An 8,851-nucleotide genomic window follows, 5' to 3' on the forward strand; every position below is an offset into this window, starting at 1 on the left:
TGCGCACCTTTAGGCTACACAAAGATTTCCAAAGCTTTGGACATCGCACGGAGCACTGTTCAAGCGATCATTCAGAAATAAAAGGAGTATGGCACAACTGTAAACCTACCAAGACAAGGTCGTCCACCTAAACTTACAGGCCGAACAAGGAGAGCACTGATCAGAAATGCAGTCAAGGCCCATGGTGACTCTGGACGAGCTGCAGAGATCCACAGCTCAGGTGGGGGAATCTGTCCATAGGACAACTATTAGTCGTGCACTGCACAAAGTTGGCCTTTATGGAAGTGTGGCAAGAAGAAAGCCATTGTTAACAGAAAAGCATAAGAAGTCCAGTTTGCAGTTTGTCACAAGCCATGTGGGGGACACAGCAAACATGTGGAAGAATGTGCTCTGGTCAGATGAGACCAAAATGGAACTTTTGTGGCCAAAATGCAAAACACTATGTGTGGTGGAAAACTAACACTGCACATCACTCTGAACACACCATCCCCACTGTCAAATAGGTGGCAGCATCATGCTCTGGGGGTGCTTCTTTTCAGCAGGGACAGGAAAGCTGGTCAAAGTTGATGGGAAGATGGATGGAGCCAAATACAAGGCAATCTTGGAAGAAAACCTCTTGGAGTCTGCAAAAGACTTGAGACTGGGGTGGAGGTTCACCTTCCAGCAGAATAGCGACCCTAAACATAAAGCCAGGGCAACAATGGAATGGTTTAAAACAAAACATATCCATGTGTTAGAATGGCCCAGTCAAAGTCCAGATCTAAATCCAATCGAGAATCTGTGGCAAGATCTGAAAACTGCTGTTCACAAACGCTGACCATCTAATCTGACTGAGCTGGAGCTGTTTTTCAAAGAAGAATGGGCAAGAATTTCAGTCTCTAGATGTGCAAAGCTGGTAGAGACATACCTTAACCACTTGCCGACCGCACACTCATACCGTGCGGCAGCAAAGTGGTAGCTGGAGGACCAGCGACGCACATTTGCGTCGCCAGGTGCCTCCCTAATTAATCAGGAAAGGCCGCTCGCGCGAGCGGCCGTCTCCTGTTAGATCACGGAGTGGGTCTCCGTGAATAGCCTGCGAGCCGCTGATCGCGGCTCGCAGACTAAATATAAACGCAGGAGACGTTTGTCTCCTTTGTTTACATTGAACGGCGCGTAAGGCAGATCGGCGATCCCCGGCCAATCAGCGGCCGGGGATCGCCGCCATGTGACAGAGGACATCCTGTCACAGGCTGCACAGGACGGATAGCGTCCTGTGCAGCCCCGATCACCAGGGGGGACAGGTAGGAGGGGGGGGGGGATTTTGCCACGGAGGGGGGCTTTGAGGTGCCCCCCCCCTCCCAACATGCCAGCCAGCAGGAGCGATCAGACCCCCCCCCCCTGCACATCATCCCCATAGGGGGGAAAAAAGGGCAAGCGATCTGATCGCTCTGCATGCCACCTGATCTGTGCTGGGGGCTGCAGAGCCCACCCAGCACAGATCACAAAAAACAGCGCTGGTCCTTAAGGGGGGGGGGGGGGGGGGAGGGGTAAAGGCTGGGTCCTCAAGTGATTAAAAGACTGGCAGCTGTTATTGCAGCAAAAAGTGGTTCTACAAAGTATTGACTCGGGGCTGAATAATTACGCACACCCCACTTTGCAGTTATCTATTTGTAAAAATGTTTGGAATCATGTATGATTTTCATTCCACTTCTCCCGTGTACACCACTTTGTATTACGGGCACACGTTGCAGTGCATGCTCTTAGTGGTGGCTATATATATATATATATATATATATATATATATATATATATATATATATATATATATATATATATATATATATATATGCACTGTATTTTAATACATGCCATTTAAATGTCTTTTGAAGATGTTTTTTCTATTCTCTCAATGTTAGGACACATGTGCAATGGATACTGGCATCCTCTGATGGCTTTGTGGCCAATTCGCCACTACAACTACTTTATACCCCCAGCAAACTCGTTGGCAGGCAGGCAACGGGATGCTATGGGTGTCCGTGACTACACTACCCATAGTGCCATGCGTAGTTGTGCATGCGCTATTTGCTACTTTTTCTGAATATATCGCGGAACTTCTGTTTCTTCATGTGGCTTATGACTACAAGTCCCATGATGCTTTTTCCGCAACAGATCGCAGAACTTCCATTTTATGTCATGTGACTTGTTTTAACTACAAGCCCCATGATGCCTATCACGCACTTCTGCCCGCATCAGATGGCCGGCGCTTGGCAAATAGATGCCTTGCAGCTGGTTACCAGGTCAATTATACTGGTGGTTCTCAGTCATTTAAACTACCATTCCCTACTTTCTTAGTGCGTTTCCCCAGCCCCCCCATCAGATGGCTGGCTGTCAACCAATAGACACTGGGCAGCCAGTTACTATGACAAAAGGACTAATGGCCGTGACATATCTTAATACCCTATCTTGGCCAGCCTTCCTAATCCCTTGATGACAGTGCCACACCAAAACCAGTAGGGATGGAGTCTCGGTAATTTCCTGATACCTACTAATGTGTTTTAGTACTCTGTAGGGATGCTCGGAAAATTCCGCGGAATTATGAATTCCGTGATTCCGGCCGGAATTAGCTTAATTCCGATTCCGGTAGTGCAACCGGAATTCCTATACCTCTCAAACGGAATGCCGCGGAAATTTAATAATTCCGACGGAATTTTCTCTCTCTCTCCATCCATTCTCTTATATCATCCAGTAGGGAATTGCAGATTTTCAAAACAGCTTAGCTGGGATTTGAACCCAGGATGCAGTGTAGTAGGTACTAGGTATCTGTCTTACCCTCTAGACCATGAACCACACTACATGGTAAAGCTTGCCTAGCATAAACCATACTACCATTATGATCAATTCAATAGAAAAAGTTGCATGATTAAGGATTAGTACTTTTTGAAAAGCATGCTTATATACCATAGCATATCTATTGATTTGATCATAATGGTAGTATGGTACATGCTAGGCCAGCTTTAGCATGTAGAGGTGGGACAAGGTCCTTCAGCACCCAAGGCTGAGACAGCAAAGTGCGCCCCCCCATCCCTCCCACCCCAGCAGTCACCCACTGATTGCTATTACACTAAGAGGTGCCCCAGGGCCCCCAACACCTTAATCACTACTTATCTGGCTTGCAGTCGCTGCCATGTATCACCTTTTCTTATTTCTTTCTGCTTCAAACACAATTGGGAATGACAGCTGAATGAATTGTGCACCCCCTCCTACACTGCGCCCTGAGGCTGGAGCCTCTCCAGCCTCTGCCTCGGCCCGGCCCTGAGTGTGGTTGATGGTCTAGGGGGTAAGACATACCTACTACCATGTAGTGTGGTTAATGGTCTAGAGGGTAAGAAACGGTAGCGGAATTTCAGTATGACGGAATGCGGAGTTGTCCCTGAAACGGAAATGGGCTCTTCCGACCATGCCTGGTACTCTGGTACATTTAAGGCGATTACAACTTGCTGGGTCCTTGTCATAGTAGCCCACAAGGTAAGTTGGAGTTACTACTATTGTTTTTACAATGTTTTATGAATTTGAAGAGCTAATCACTTTAGCTTAACTTTTCTCTGGTGACTGTTACCTGTGTTAAGCACTGGTGGCTGCAGGAGTTTTTTTATGTGATAGTTTGATTCTACTGGGAGAGCACATAGGTGAAAAAGATACTGTGTACAGTGTATTTCTTGCTCAACTGCCCCCATCCCATCGCTGCCCAGCACCTGACACAGGCACAGATATTCAGGGAAAGATAAAATAGTCCTAATAAGTCAGGCAGGCAAATATTCACCTGCCTGATCTTACAATTTTGGGCATTGCATAGGATCCCCAAACTCCTACATTTTTATCTAGAATTCTATTTTGATTATCAAGAGGGCAGTTATATTTTTCAGTTATTAATACCATTATTTAGCACTTGCGTTTTAGATAATATTTTGTGGTTTTTTCAACCTTGAATTTTAGTTTGTGCACAATTAAAGGACACCCGAGGCGAAAATAAACTAATGAAATAAATTATTATATCCATCTTCCTTTGCCATAAAATGACTAAGATATTCCAAAGTTTTATCTTTAAATCTACTTTTTAAGTTTTGACTTAAAGAGACTCCGTAACAAAAATTGCATCCTGTTTTTTATCATCCTACAAGTTCCAAAAGCTATTCTAATGTGTTCTGGCTTACTGCAGCACGTTCTGCTATCACAGTCTCTGTAATAAATCAATGTATCTTTCCCCTGTCAGACTTGTCAGCCTGTGTCTGGAAGGCTGCCAAGTTCTTCAGTGTTGTGGTTCTGTGATGCATCTCCCCCCTCCAGGCCCCTCTCTGCACACTGCCTGTGTATTATTTAGATTAGAGCAGCTTCTCTATTATCTTTTACAAGCTAGATAAATCGTCCTCTGAGCTGGCTGGGCTTTCACATACTGAAGAATTACAGACAAGGGCAAAGCTGTTTGCAGGAAGAAAAGAGCAGCCTGAAACTTCAGTGCATGAGAACTGCAGGGGGAAAGAAACACACAAATGATCTCTTGAGATTCAAAAGGAAGGGTGTATACAGCCTGCTTGTGTATGGATGTATTTTCTATGTGTGGACATACTGTACATCAACCTACTTCCTGTTTTGGTGGCCATTTTGTTTGTTTATAAACAAACTTTTTAAAACGGTTTTTAACCACTTTTAATGCGGCGAAATTGTGTCAGAGGGTAAAAGGAGATGTGCCCTAACGCACTGGTATGTTTACTTTTGTGCGATTTTAACAATACAGATTCTCTTTAAAAAGTATTATTGTTTTTGCTCAATGACACATACATTGAAGTATGCTAGAGCTAAACTCAATGAACTATTGATCCTTTTTATCTCTTTCCTGCTCTCAGAAGCCATTTTCTGCTAGCAAAGTGTTTTATAGTTGTAATTTCTTATCAGTGAGGGTCACACTGTAGTCACTTCCTGTCTGAGTCAGCCACTTACATACCTGATATTTAACTCTTTCAGGCAGAGAAAGAAAAATGGAACACAGCATAGTTATTTGTGTGCTAGGCACTGTACATACCTATGTCTAGCTCATCATGTCACTTCGGGTATCCTTTAAAGAGCATACATGCCTCCATGCAGCAGTACAAGCAAAATATGAAATGATGGGATGGAGTCTCCTCTTCCCTTACTGCAACTCCAATTAGTTCTGCAGAAAGCTGGGAGCACAAAATGACTACAAGCTTGTTTTTAGCACTTAAAGGGATACTGTAGGGGGGGGTCTGGGGGAAAATGAGCTGAACTTACCCGGGGCTTCTAATGGTCCCCCGCAGAAATCCTGTGTTGGCGCAGCCACTCACCGATGCTCCGGCCCCGCCTCCAGTTCACTTCTGGAATTTCTGACTTTAAAGTCAGAAAACCACTGCGCCTGCACGCCCGTGTCCTCGCTCCCGCTGATGTCACCAGGAGTGTACTGCGCAGACACAGACCATACTGGGCCTGCGCTGTGCGCTCTTGATGACATCAGTGGGATCGAGGACACGGCAACGCAGGTACAGTGGTTTTCAGACTTTAAAGTCTGAAATTCCAGAAGTGAACCGGAGGCAGGGCCGGAGCATCGGTGAGTGGCTGCGCCAACACAGGATGTCTGCGGGGGACCGTTAGAAGCCCCGGGTAAGTTCAACTCATTTTCCCCTGACCCCCCTACAGTATCCCTTTAAAGGGAAAATGAAGTGAGGAATATGGAAATTGCCATATCCCCCTCCTTACAATGTCAGTAGCCTGGATGTCATGCTGAGTTTTCGGCTTTAGTTGTGTTTGAGTCACACACCTGCAACAAGCATGCAGCCAGTGAAGACCCACCAGAGTTAAAGAATCTGATCTGTATGTTCATTCTGGGCCAGTGATTTACAGTATTAGATGCAGAAAAGTCAGGCAACTGTTTATTATAGAATGATGACTGCAGCCTCTGTATTCCTTTTACTTCCAGTCCTCTCATGTCCACTGATGAAATTTCCTTGCCATGGCAATGAGGACACGCGCAAGTGCAATGTCCATCGACTTGCAAGTCAGTGATAAGGAAAATTAGCCCCAAGCAGGGGACCGGAGGATCATTCCACGACTGCGCAGGCACATGGCAGCTGGCAGAAGCAAACTTGTGCCCCCTGGGGGGGGGGGGGGGGGTACTTACTTCAAGAGGGGGAAGCCTTTGGATCCAATCAAGGCTTCCCCGTCGTCTTCTATCCCACAGTGGTCTCCCTTTGAACAACGGCCATGGAAATATCTACCTTCCCAGCTCCAACGCAGTAGCGGCTCTCTGCTTTGAATAAGGTGGAAATAGCCGATCTCAGCCGGGTCCATTCTACTGCCCATGCACAAGTCCACTGCGCAGTAGAGCAGACCTGACTGGGATCAGCCATTTCCACCCGATTCCGACCCGAGAGCTGCATCTGGGCTGGAGCCGGGAAGGTAAATATCGCTAAAGCACCTGCGCCACAGCTTGACAAATTGTCGGCTGTGGCTTCGGAGGGGCCCAGCGAGACCACCATGGGACAGACGAGGCCTCAATATGATCCAGAGTCTTTCACAAACCCCCCCCCCCCCCCCCCCCGAGCACTATGTTTTCCTTTTGGGAGTTTCACTTACCTGTGGCTTCCACCAGCCCTCTGCAGCCATCCTGTGCCCTCGTAGCCACTCACTGCTGCTCCGGTCCCCCACCGCCAGCTAATTCCTTTTTTGCTGACTTGGAGTCAGTGGGCCGCCACGTGTACTTTTGCACGCATTCCCACTGGTGCAGGAAGCTACAGCGGACATTAACACATACAGTTTTAGGCATTGCAGGTTCAACAGGTAAATGTTTATGCGTTGAACCTGCAACGCATAAAAATGTGTTAAAGGGGCAGTATTGCAAAAATAGTCCTTTTTACTTCATTACATATAAGTTATGTACAAGTGGAGTAATACTTTAAACACGTTTAGTGGCTGAACAAATGTAACTAGTACACTGGCATTACCTAAGCTTGCTCATTTTTAGTTAGCCAATAAATGGTATCATCCTGATAAAAACTTCTTGCTTTTACTGATGGCTAACATGGTACAATACCCTACTGCTACTACTATTTGAAGCAAGGGAGCCACGTCAGAAGAAACATTTACTGACGCCGATTTAGACAATACCATTATGCTGTAAGAGGCAGCTAAATCAGCTGTTTGGGGTGGCATTATATTTCCCCCTTGAGACGTTAGAAATAGGATCCTCCACCTTGTAACTGCACTCTCATGCAGTTCTTCAGCTCATGTGAGCCGCGTGACGTCACCGCACTTCACAGATCCTAATGCTGCCTGCCGAGGCCCCTTCACCACTGCTGGCAAGGACACAGACACCTATTGCTGTCCGTTGCTGTGGTTACCAGCTTTCAGCTCTGCGCAGCATTGTGGTAGCAGCACGGAGCAGCCAGGAGTTGTAGCGGTGTCCTGCTAGCATCTAACATTACGATTAAAGTTGTTGTTTTATTCACGAGGCAAGCATTCTTAGAAGGAAAGCAGTAAAAATGTAACTCTTTCCTTCTAATGCTTGATTGTGAATAAAACAACAACTTTAATCGTAATGTTAGATGCTAGCAGGACACCGCTACAACTCCTGGCTGCTCCCACAATACTGCGCAGAGCTGAAAGCTGGTAACCACAGCAACGGACAGCAATAGGTGTCCGTGTCCTTGCCAGCAGCGGTGAAGGGGCCTCGGCAGGCAGCATTAGGATCTGTGAAGTGCGGTGACGTCACGCGGCTCACATGAGCTGAAGAACTGCATGAGAGTGCAGTTACAAGGTGGAGGATCCTATTTCTAACGTCTCAAGGGGGAAATACAATGCCACCCCAAACAGCTGATTTAGCTGCCTCCTACAGCATAATGGTATTGTCTAAATCGGCGTCAGTAAATGTTTCTTCTGACGTGGCTCCCTTGCTTCAAATAGGTAATGCCAGTGTACTAATTACATTTGTTCAGCCACTAAACGTGTTTAAAGTATCACTCCACTTGTACATAACCTATATGTAATGAAGTAAAAAGGCCTATTTTCGCAATACTGCCCCTTTAAGGTCAGTGATAGCTTCCTGCACCAGCGGGAATGCGTGCAAAAGAACGTGTGGTGGCCCCCCGACTCCAAGTCAGCAAAAACTAAATTAGCTGGCAGTGGGGGACCGGAGCAGCAGTGAATGACTACGAGGGCGCAGGGGGCTTGTAGAAGCCCCAGGTAAGTGCAACTTTTTTTTTGGGGGGGGGGGGGGTGCATCCGTTGTGGGGGATTTTCAGGTTTTCATTTATGCTTTTCAAAAGCACTCCCCTGAAAAGATGTATAGATTATACCAGCGGGCCTGCCTACTCACGCTAACCCTAGGACAGTTTTGGGGCTCAGCTATTGCTAGCTGCAGCTACATTTTCCACACTTAGGGCCCTTTTCCACTAGCAATCACTAGAGTTCACGCTAAACGCAAGCGATTGCTGAATCGCAAAGTGCAGAAAACTTCCGGCAATTGCGTTCACGATTTTGCAATGCACTGTACTGCATAGCAAAATCGCGGCGCAATCGCGTTTGATAAAAAACGAATTGCGGTAGTCGAAATTGCCTACCGCGATTCCCATGTTAATATGTAAACCGTTGCAATTTAAAAAGAAAAAAAATCACTAGCGGTTTGCGATTTTGCCATTCAGCATCGCAATAGCCGCTAGTGGAAAAGGGCCCCTAGGGGCATCCATTACCCAGAATTATAAATTATTTGCATCACCCTTCACAAAGCACGTTACAATAAATTCCCCTTATATTACAAATCTTACTAATTTGTTAGTTTCCCCGATGGAAAGACAACACAAGCATG

The sequence above is a fragment of the Hyperolius riggenbachi genome, chromosome 2 (assembly GCF_040937935.1).
Source record: "Hyperolius riggenbachi isolate aHypRig1 chromosome 2, aHypRig1.pri, whole genome shotgun sequence".
NCBI classification, from domain to species: domain Eukaryota; kingdom Metazoa; phylum Chordata; class Amphibia; order Anura; family Hyperoliidae; genus Hyperolius; species Hyperolius riggenbachi.